The 12,040-nt window shown below is 49.1% G+C and overlaps 1 pseudogene; it reads right to left on the reverse strand.

Annotated features, from left to right (window-relative positions):
• The window catches only part of LOC136548193 (probable prolyl 4-hydroxylase 6), a 32,181-nt pseudogene extending 20,998 nt beyond the window's left edge, over nucleotides 1-11,183 (reverse strand).
• Nucleotides 11,184-12,040: the final 857 nt, after the last annotated feature.

The raw sequence follows: 12,040 nt of genomic DNA on the forward strand, positions 1-12,040 counted from the left end.
TTGCTGAAGCTTCGTGCTCCGGCCTAGCCCAACTGGTTAGCTAGGGAGACCACCATGGCCACGCTTGTCGAGACCCAGGGCGCGCTATGTGCGCTGCCATCAGCCAAAAGGAGGACTCCAGTCATAACCTTGTACATCGGAGCAGGAACACATGCACGGGCACGTTCACCATGGCCAGGAGTACACCTATGGTGAGACCACCGCGTCTTCTGCGTCGCGGTAAAGGCAACGTTGACACCCCCAACTGGCTCCACCATGATGAGAGACGCACCATGCTCACCTTAGCCGAGGAAGAAGCCCACCAGAGCCCTGCGTTGCCGCACCACACCTTGTCGGAGCGCCACCGCCTCCGCTTTGTTCCCACCACCGTGGCCGGAACCACTGGGAGCACCAGGAGCTCCTTCAACATGCCCACCATGGCTGTAGAAGCACCGTGGACCTCGCACGCTCCTCCAACTGGGCTCTCGCTACCACTGCAGCCCTATGCATGCACGCCGACGAACCCACGCCGCCATTTGTCGAGGCCGGTAAAGTGATCGAAGAGCTTTGCCGAGGCCGGTAAAGTGATCGGAGAGTTTTGCCAAGGCCGGTAAAGTGGTCGAAGACTTTTGCCAAGGCCGGTGAAGTAGACGGAGAGTTCGCCGAGGCTGGTAAAGTGGTCGGAGAGTTTTGCCGAGGCCGGTGAAGTAGACGGAGAGTTCGCCGAGGCCGATAAAGTGATCAGAGAGTTTTGCTGAGGCCAGTGAAGTGGTCGGAGAGCTTTGCCGAGGCCAGTGAAGTGGTCGGAGAGCTTTGCTGAGGCCAGTGAAGTGGTCGAAGAGCTTTGCCGAGGCCAGTAAAGTGGTTGGAGAGCTTTGCTGAGGACAGTGAAGTGGTCGGAGAGCTTTGCCGAGGCCAGTGAAGTGGTCGGAGAGCTTTGCCGAGGCCAGTAAAGTGGTCGAAGAGCTTTGCCGAGGCCAGTGAAGTGGTCGGAGAGCTTTGTCGAGGCCAGTGAAGTGGTCGAAGAGCTTTGCTGAGGCCAGTGAAGTGGTCGGAGAGCTTTGCCGAGGCCAGTGAAGTTGTCGGAAAGGTCGCCGATGTGGTTAGAGAGGCCGTCAAAATGGTCAGAGAGGCCGCCGGTGACCTCACCGCCGGCGGAAGCCTCATCGGGGAAGAAAAGGGAATTTTCCCCTCGCCAGCCACATGTCCAAGCACTTGGTGAACGCGAACCTAACCCTAGAAAGGAGTACGTGGACCAACAGGAGCATGACACGTGTCAGCACGATATTAATTCAGCCTATTCCCATTTTCAGAAATGATTGAAACTTCAGGAATTCATAACTAATTCATACAAACTCAGAAAAATACAAGACCAGGACCAAAATCCATCTACAATCGAGCTCTACGTAATGAACCCATGTTTGAGTGCATTTGGCTCTTCTGAATTTTCATTGCTTCTTTGTGCTATTCTATAGACGTCGCTAACGCGACTATAATTCGATCATATGTAGACTCGGAGGAGAACCAGACGGACGAAGATCGTAAGTACCGTGAGGAGTACGGAGACGACTACACTGAAGGTGCCACATTCCACCCAACCTCATAGCACCTATTACGCATGGCTAATATAGAGCTGCTATTGCTTTACTTTATTGTTATAATCACACTGTGATAGGACTTGCATGATAGTATGCTTACTTGATGGCCTTTACCTTGACGCAACCTTACCCCTGCTCACCCTGCTATTAGGCTAGTCACACGCTTGCTGCTATAGTTCATTGCTTATTACTTCTATTATGCATGTACTACATTGATGCGTGGTGGAAACTGGTGTTATCTGGACTATGGGGAGTGTGCTGCGTGTGTGACTTGGGTGCGTGGAGGGTGAGGGTTGTGTCGACCGAGCTAGAGTATACAACAAGCCTGGGGTGAGTCTTGCCATGTGGTGCTACCTGGCCACTTGGATATGGAATACCTATGGCGGGTAAATGGTAATTGGAGGTGGCCTTGGGTGTGAACCTATGATGGGAGGAGCCCGGGGTGGAGGTGCTATGGTGGCACGTAAAATGGAAACCCTGATGAAAACATTCTAGCTTGGTCAATCCCTAAGGACTTACTAGTACTCAGACTCACCGGAAATCCTTTACATCCCACTCGCCCTATATGGTGCAGGACGGTCGGACTACTTGGTAGAGCGATGCCACTACTGCTAGGCGAACGTGTGCAAGGAGGTACGGGGCGCGCGGTTTTCCCCCCACACCCTTCTGAGACTTTAGGAGGCCTTGTGGACCCAGCTCTTGACATCCGTAGGGCCCCCGCTCTGTCTACAACTCATAGTATCAGCCATCCCAGACTAGACTTGGGATGTTCCAGGGCTGAGAGGTAGGGTGGCATCGTTCTAGGCTAGCAAGCGACCAGAATTCTGCCTAGGAGATTCTAGACTCCAAGGATGGCTAATCTTGTGGGTATGTAAAACCTCTGCAGAGTGTATGGTTGATCGATCGATACATGTGTCGACTTGTCGGTTATGGACCTTTCCTGGGTTTCGCTTAAACTAGATAGTGAGATGAGTCCTTCTCTTCTACCCCAGTGAGACAGTGTCGGTCGTAGCCAGGGGCTACGGGCCATGAGACAGCACCGAGAGGGAGTTGGCCTGTCGACTGAGCGATGGTATGATGATGGTTTGGTGATGATGTGGTGATGATGTGGAGATGGTGGTATATCGATCCTAGGATTGAAACCTGGCTCTGGACGGAAATGGGGTGGAATGGGTGTGGGAATGGTGTTAAAACTTGACCAACTGTTATTATATACTCGATATGCTAATACATAGGAAGCCCCAGCCTTATAGGTTCCTTTTTTATTATATCCAACTTGCATCCAATTTCTACAAAGCAATGCTCATTAGGGTGGGAGTGGCCAGTATAAATTGTACTGATAAATTTTGGCACACAGGTTCTGCTGAGGAGTATAGCTCTGAGGAGTTTGACGGTTGAGGGGTTCGTTCCTACGCTCGAGTTTGGCGATCTTATCTTCAAGCTGTTCTGAATGAATGCTACTTTGATTCCGCCAATGCGGCGATGTAATAAATTATGTAATTCTGCACTATTTGTACTCTGATATTATCGTTATATGGATGTGGTTATCGATTGGAATTTGGGTAATATGATCTACAACGGTCATAATACACTTCGACTCTATGGATTTCCCTCAGCAGAATTCTACACCAGGTGAACCTCAGCAGAATAGAGTAGCTGAAAGATGCAATCGTACCTTGATGGATATGGTGAGCAGTATGATAAGTTACTCCACCTTACCGTTGAGCCTCTGGATAGAGATGTTAAAAAACGCCATTCATATTCTCAATAGAGTGCCAAGTAAGTCGGTGCCCAAAACATCGTATGAGTTGTGGACAAGAAGAGTACCCTTACTAAACCACTTACGTGTCTAGGGGAGTCCTGCTGAGGCTAAAGTATTTAATCCAAACATTGGGAAACTAGATCCCAAAACAGTAAGTTGCCATTTCATTGGCTACCCAGAAAAGTCAAAAGGCTTTTGTCTCTACTGTCCAGACAAACATACAAAGTTTGTGAAAACGAGACACACTGTCTTCCTAGAGGATAAAATGATGAGGGGGAGCATGGTAGCTCGAGAAATTAACTTTGAAGAGAAGCGGGTGTATGCGCCCACTCCGATAATTCATGAGCCATTTTTCTCACTACCTGTTGTCGCTGCACCAACAGTGCAAGATACTATGGTACCAGCACCTGTTGTTATTCCGCCTGTGGCAACAATGAATGACGATGAGGAACCTGTTCTTCAGGATCCTGTAGAACCTATTGTCACACATAAGGGGGAGCAACAACAGCCTCAAACAGAAGATGTGCCAAATATGGAGGCCCCTAGAAGGTCTCAAAGAGTTAGAAAATCAGCTATTCCTGCTGACTATGAAGTATACAACACTAAGGAATTTCAAATGGAGGATGATCCTACCTCATTTGAAGAAGCCATGAGAAGTGATCATTCATCAAAGTGGCTTGAGGCCATGGAAGATGAAATGAAATTTATGAATGCCAATAAAGTTTGGGACTTAAAAATAATTTCTAAAGGAGCCAAAATAGTAGGCTGTAAATGGGTCTACAAAACAAAACTTGACTCTCAAGGGAATATAGAGAGATATAAAGCATGACTTGTGGCAAAAGGCTTTACGTAAAGAGAAGGGATTGATTACAATGAGACCTTTTCTCCAGTCTCATGTAAGGATTCCTTCATAATCATAATGGCATTAGTGGCACATTACGATTTAGAATTACATCAGATGGATGTAAAGACGGCATTTCTCAATGGGGATTTAGAGAAAAATATTTACATGGCACAACCAAAAGGTTTTGTCATGGAAGAAAAAGAACGAATGGGATGCCACCTAAAGAAATCTATTTATCGATTAAAACAAGCTTCAAGACAGTGGTACTTGAAATTTGATCAGACAATAATAAATTTTGGGTTTAAAGAGAATGTTGAGGACAATTGTGTCTATGCAAAGTTTAAGAATGGGAAGTTTATCTTCCTTGTCCTATATGTGGACGATATCTTACTTGCTAGTAGTGATGCCAGTCTACTACTAGAGACAAAGAAGTTTTTGTCCTCAAAATTTAATATGAAAGATCTTGGTGAAGCCTCGTTCGTTCTAGGGATCGAGATTCACCAAGATAGAAGTAAAGGGGTATTAGGATGGTCACAAAAGGCATACATAGAAAGGATCTTAAATAAATTCAATATGCACAAATGTAGTCCCTCACCTACTCCTATAGTCAAGGGCGACAGATATAGGGATTCTCAATGCCCCAGGAACCAGTATGAGATCGATCAAATGAAAGCGGTTCCATATGCTTCAGCTGTCGGAAGCTTGCAATATGCTCAAGTATGTACGTGTCTCGACTTGGCATTTGTTACCGGAATACTTGGTAGATTCCAGAGCAATCCTGGAACAAAACACTGAAAATTAGTAAAGAAAGTCTTGCGTTATTTGCAAGAAACGAAAGGCCTCATGATGACGTATAGAAGATCTGATTCACTCCATATAGTGGGATATTCAGATTCTGATTATGCGGGAGGTGATAAAAAATCCACGTCTGGATATGTATTCACTCTCGCAGAGGGGCTATTTCATGAAAAAGCTCAAAGCAAACCGTCACTGCATCGTTCACAATGTATGCCAAGTTTATAGCGTGTTATGAGGCAACGGGACAGATGAACTGGCTAAAGAAGTTCATACCCGGTTTGAAGGTGGTTAACGACATCTATAGACCACTTAAGTTATACTGCGATAATAATCCGGCAGTACAGTATGCTCACAACAATAAGTCAAGTGGTGCTGCCAAACACATTGACATAAAGTATTATGTTGTAAAAGATAAAGTCCGGGATCATGTCATAAGTCTTAAGCATATAAGTACCGAAAAAATGCTCGCGGATCCGCTTACAAAATGCTTACCACCCAACGTGTTCAGAGAACATGTAGCCGGCATGGGTTTAAGAGAAACCTATAATTCCTAGGCAAAAGAAGGCCCAAAAGTTAAGTATCTATTTTAGAACAGAGTGGTGTGTTGTAGCTGTTAAATCTATCGGCAATTGACCGTGACGATGAAACGTGCTCTATGCGCTAATCTGTAATAGAATGAACAAAAGTAAATGATATGAAATTGAAAGATGGTAGAAGTTCAAGGGGGAGATTGTTATATTGATCTCCAATCTTAAACTGGGCCCAACGGCCCAGTTGGGCCTTTGATCCGCGCCCTGATCGGGGACGTCCAGCCCATTATGGCTAGAGGGCCCCTGTCACAAGGTGGGACCGGCGGCTCAAGTCATGAGGTTCGCCTGAGCCGAGCTCCCCACCGACACCTAAACCCTAATCTGATCTAGAGGGGCGCAACCAGTGACGGGAAGCCACCAGCTGCGCCGCCCCGCTCCACCGACGCCGACGTCTTCATCGACCTCTTCCCCGAACGTCACTGCCCGTGCGCAAACTTCACGGACGAACGAGATGGCCGACGCTTCTGGACCTTCCTCCGCGGTGTCAGGTTCGACACTTTCTCCTTTCCCTCTATGTCTCTCTAGTTCTACATGTATTAAGATATGCTGCGTCTTTTATTCCGAATAGAATCATTCTACCTGCTAGATCTATGCTCTTAATGATCCTAGAAAGTACAACAAGGTCGTCTTGTGTTCTTCCCCCAGAGCCAATCTAATTTGATTAAAGCTTGCCCGCAAATCCAAAACTGAAAACCAGAAAGCACCTGAGAGTTCATCAAATAGCTCGTCAATAATTGGAATTGGGAATTTGGACTTGATTGTGAGTGCATTAAGCATGAGGTAGTCCACGTCGAATCGCCAGCCACCATCTTTTTTATGGACCAGCAACGCTGGTGAAGAGAAAGCGCCTGTGCTTGGTTGAATCAACCCAGACTGCAGCATATCTGTAACTTGAGCTTCAATCTCTGATTTCAGAGCAGGCGCATAGCGATATGGCCGAGCTGACACCGGCTGAGCGCCCTGTACTAGAGGTATGGTATGGTCACATGAGCGCCGAGGAGGGAGACCGACTGGCTCAGCAAAGACTGCAGCAAACTCATCAAGAATACCTTGGACCGCCGGATCAAGTGGAGGTGGAACAGTCGAAGTAGAGTCACTGGCAATGTGAAATAAATGAATCAGGGAACATGTTTCAATCTCCGGTAGTTGGCCTTGGCGCATAATCTGAAGTGAACCATAAGGTATCATCGTCTATTTGTGATCCCAGTGTACTTTCATTGGTGAGAAAGCCTCTAGCTAATCCATCCCAATAATCAGATCATAAGAACCCAATTGAATGACCTTGAGATTGGAGTGAAAAGTGTAACCCTGAACTGACCATTCTGCCATAGGTATCTCCTGAGAACAGAGTATGGAACCCCCACCGGCAACTTGGACAGAAACAGGTGATGACAGCTTGCGAACATCTAGGAGGTTGCCTGCTACCGAACTGCTGATGAAAGAGTGACGGCTACCCGAATCAATCAGAATAAGAATGTCCTGACCTTGGATAGTTCCCCTGAACTGCATAGTTCAGTTGGCGCAGTGACCAGAGACTGCTGCTGCGGACAGAAGAAGAAATAGCTGCTGTTGGGGAGCTTCAACCTCAGCTGTAACATCAGTATAAGTTTCCTCTTCTGCTAGCTCGAACGCCCCTTGGCAAAGATTCCAGACTTCTTGGAGAGCATGCAACTGAATAACTGGTGCACATTTGTGGCCCGGTTGCCAGCGTTCACCACAATGGATGCAGAGTCCCCGGGCTTTGCGGTAGGACCGCAAGGTTTGCAGCTTGTCGTCCACCGGTGTCGGCTTGGGCGGGTAGCGGCGCTCCTCGTGCGGCTTCTTGTCGTCGGGTGGCGGTTGCACGCCAGCACGGACAGGAGGTGGAGGCAGAGTCCGTGCGCCCTTCGCTGCCGGCTGCTTGGTGAAGGGGAAGCCGTCATTCTTGCGAACATCTCGACGGCGCCCTGGCTCCAAGGCTTCCTCCTGCAAGAGAGCCAAAGTACACGCAATATCCAAATCCTTGGGACGCTGAACAAGAATGATAGCGCGAATATCATCATGAAGGCCATCAATGAATCTTATAGTGTTGGATAGATGATCGGAGTTGGGTGTATAAGCTGGGAGTTGCTCAATCAGATCCACAAACCGATCTACGTAATCTTGAACGGTAGTGATTTGCCTGATGTGGAATAGTTGGCGAATAAGGAGTTCGTGCTGATCGCGGCAGAAACGTTCACGAATCATACGACAGAAGGATGGCCAGTCCAGACCGATAACTTCTTGTTCAACCGATTGGAGCTAGCGGCGAGCGGCCCCGGTGAACTGCGTGGTTGGGCACTTGACCCACATGGAGGGATCGACGGCGTACAGATCAAAATAATTGTGGGCACATGTCATCCAGTATTGGGGGTCGTCGCCGTCGCACTTAGGGAAGTGCATTTTAGGAAGATGGCCAAGTTCAGGTGGGTGGGCCGTAGGATTGGGATGAGGTGGTGGTGGGTGGGGAATTTAGGGATTGGGGTGAATTGAGGTGGAGGGTTTGGTGGTGGAGGATTGGGTGCGAGCTGTGGTGGAGGATTTGGGGATGGAGGGTTGGGGATGAACTAAGGTGGATGGAGTTGTGAGTGAGGAACAGGAGTACCGGGATTGGGAGGGAAGGACATACCATTGGCCGGGGACGGCACTATGGTCGTGACCGATCCATAGGCCGGCACCTGTGTAGTCACGGCGACGCGGTGCCCGATGGGCCAGTCGACCGTGCTTCTGCCAGGATGCTGCTCAGCGGTGGCCTGACGCGCCATCAACAATGGTTGCCGGGGCAGCATCGCGATAGACATGGGAAGGCGGCATAGCAAATAGCGAATGTCGTCAATGTGACCGTCGACCTCTTGACACCACGATTGCAGCTCCCCGACGGCTCCCTCCAGCGCCTCCACTCGGTCATCTCGCTCGTCGCGGATCTCAGCCAGCTAGATGAGTTTGAGATCCGCCATGTGCTGCTCCAGATCTGAGACGCGCGAGTAGAAGTGAGCCCCCAGTTTTCGGCGACGATGGCGGCGGTGTACTAGGAAGAAGAGAAGCTCTCTAGGGAGGCGATGCGAGCTTCGACGGCTTCCTCGCGCTCCTGGAGGGCGGAGGACATGTCCTCAAAGAGCTTCTCCAGGTGCTCCCAGTGCTCGGCGGAGCGCGTGTCGAGCTCCTCCATCTTCTTGAGCATTTCGTTGAACATCTTGGAGACGACGGGATCAATAATCTCTCCCTTTGCTCATTGCAATCGGGTGAAGTGCTCGTGGGAGACCGACGCCGACTCTAGATCTCACTGGCGCCCCCGGCTCGACGGTTCTGATACTAGGTATGTTAGCGACCCGATCGGATCGAGATCGGACGCCAAGAAGATGAACAGCGACCACGAGCCAATGAGGTCCCGGATTATAGAGTAGCTATGAATTCTGTTACAAGTAATTGGATGATTCCCCTCTCTAGCTCTCTGCCTCTCTTATCTACTCCTTCTCCGCTAGGACGCACCGGAAGCAAGCCCATTGTGGGCCGTGGACCTTGGAACTCTTGCGCGGCCCGCCTGCTTCTCCTTAGTTGCTAGGCTTCCTTGGGCTGGCTTAGGTGAGGAGCCATGACACCCGTCCCACTACATTGAGAGGTTATGGAGCTTGAGTTGTTGAGGCCCAGCCACGGTTCATCGGCTGACGATAAAGGTGACAACAGTCAACCTCCATTGGTCGATGTGTCCCTATCTGCACAATTGGAGGCGTGGCTATGTATCCCGCTTCAGACAATCAGACCCCATTGATCAGCAAACCGAAGCGGAGGAGGTCCAGGACACCTTCAACGGTGATATTGCTACGCCGGAGAGGGAGGCCGGCTGTTAAAAACAAGGCCTCTAACCCGATTGTCGAGGCACAAAATGTGCTGATGCAAAAAGCTGGGAGTCGCAAACATGGCGCATAGTCCGGACCCTAGGGCTTGGGATAGATTCAAGGCCACCTTTGTTGCGCCATTGTCAGCCTCCAAACATGAAGCCCTTCAGGTGCTTTTCTCTGCTAATTTCGATCTGGTGGCCATGGAGCTGAACTTCGATGGCCTCGAGCATGACACTCCTTAGCCCCTTGTTCAGGACTGCTTTGGTTTTTGCCGCCATGCTTGATTACCTTTATGGTCACTAGTTCTTTTGTAATGAGAACCACGTGAGATTTAGGTTCAGGCTCGGTAATGTTCAATTACCGCCCAACCTTTATATCGTTAAACTCTACTTCTGCTAAATGAAAAACTTGCTTCGGCACGATCGTGAAAAAAAAAACTACATTGTGATTTGTTTTAGTGTGTGGTGGGGACTAAACTAGAAGAAGAAAAGATGGAGAAAAAAACAGATCCCGCTGGCAGGATCTCATCGTGCATGCTACCCAGATTTGAATAAATATTTGACTGAACCGTGCGGCAAGCTCTATAAATTGACAAAAAAAACTGCCAAAAGTAATGAACTGGCCACGAGGGAGGGAGGGAGGGTACGTGGCGCTTCTTGAGGAACATGCCGGAGCTGGTGCGCGTCTGGCGGTAGTAGCCGGACTGGTTGTGCGCCACCATGATCCCCTCTTCGCCTGTTCAATTCATCAATCGCCGGCCGTAGCCACAGGTAGTAACATCCGTTACTTGTGCTGCAAATAAAGCCCATCGATCGATCACCGGCGGCGGCGCCGTCGCTCACCAGAGTCACGAGGTGGTCGCGCTCGTCGTCGGAGAGGAACCCCTTGTACATAAAGATGGCAACGGGGAATTCCCCGTCGGAGGTTGCCTCCCCATCCCCGTCCCCGCGGGGAGAAAAAATCCCCGTCCCCGTCCCCGCCAAAGCTCACGGGGACGATTTCTCCCCCATCCCTGCCCCCGCGAGGGGAAAAATCCCCGTCGGGGATCCCCGTCCCCGCATTTGTTCATCACCATTCAGGTTAATTCATCATCATTCACATGAGTTCATCGACACAATATTAGAGTACACCACGAATCACAATCCAAAAATAGCTAAATAGCAAGAAGCAGGATATTAATCATCACAAAGGTGTAGAACTAGGGTTATTGCTGTTATATATACTCAGAAGACATTGGGCCTTCGTGGGCTGGTTGGGCCATCAGGAAAGAGAGCAAAGCCTGTATATAAATGGGGCGGGGATGCGGGTATCGGGGACGGGGAATGCTCCCCCAGACCCGTCCCCGCCAAACCCGACGGGGGACGTTTTCTCCCCGTTTAGATCCCCGTGGGGGCATATTTGACTCCATCCCCGTCCCCTAATAGGGGAATTTCCCGCGGGGAATCGGGGATCGGGTCCCCGTTGCCATCACAACTTGTACACGAAGATCCTGCATATGCAGATCGATGCGCCGGAACGAAAACCACGAAACAAAAACCTCGTCAGCATGCATGTGTGTCCTCGCTCCTCCTACTACGTGCTCGATGTCGCTGTTTATATACCTTGGCTGCCACGAGAGGGCCTTGACACGAGAGGAGTTGAAAGGAGGCGCCGGTGCGATGACGGCGGCGTCGTCCTCGCCAAGCAGCAGCACGACACGACGGCGGTGGCGGCCAGGAGGAGCGCTAGGACGAGCAGCACGACGCGGAGCCTCATGGCGATCGCCGATCACTGCAGGTAGGACGGTCCTGTGTTTTCTTGGGCCTAGAGCGAAACACACAATCAAAACCCAAATAAATCTCTATAGATAATAACAGTACTCAATATAATTGAGTCTGTCTATCTGTCGCTTGGGTGTTTTGGCTCGCGAGAACCCTCGATTTTTGTCAATTGCGTTGGTCGCTACGCAGGCATGCAGCGCCAGGCGCCTTGGCCTCAACGCCAGCGGACAGCTAGAGTGCAAAAGGCTGCTTCATATTTTTGGACTAGGCCAAGCTAAAAGCTGTATTCTGATTATAACTCTATGCCTTAATACGTGTACAGACTTGCGTTGAAAAAGTTTTTGTGTTGTTTTTAATATGTGTGCACATAGCCGCGGGGGCCTTGGAGCCGGAAAACTGCCGCAGGCCAAGCTATACGATCGCATTTTGTGACATCATTTATGTATTAGTTGTTACATTTATTTGTATCCACGTGTTAGCTAGGTTCACACTCTAGTGCTTACTATTTTACTTTTATTCAATATCTTCGTTTTATTAATACTCCCTATGTCCTAATATATAAGGCATAACCACTTTTTTTCATGTCTCATAATATAAGGCGTGCTCTCTCTAGACACAGGTACATCGATGCAGTAATGCTAGTATTGAAAGAGAGAATTAAATACGTTCATTGGTCTTTGAACCAGAGGTGATTACACCTTATATACTAGGACGAAGAGGGTAAAGTATATTCCGGGTCACAAACCCTACTCTTAGTCACTAAAATGATATAAACATTCGTTTCAGTCTACACCACGCCACTTATGATGTTCGACTTCTCCGCCCAAGTGTTATATATGTAGCGGTATTAAT

The sequence above is a fragment of the Miscanthus floridulus genome, chromosome 4, assembly GCF_019320115.1.
Source record: "Miscanthus floridulus cultivar M001 chromosome 4, ASM1932011v1, whole genome shotgun sequence".
In the NCBI taxonomy this organism is placed as follows: Eukaryota; Viridiplantae; Streptophyta; class Magnoliopsida; order Poales; family Poaceae; genus Miscanthus; species Miscanthus floridulus.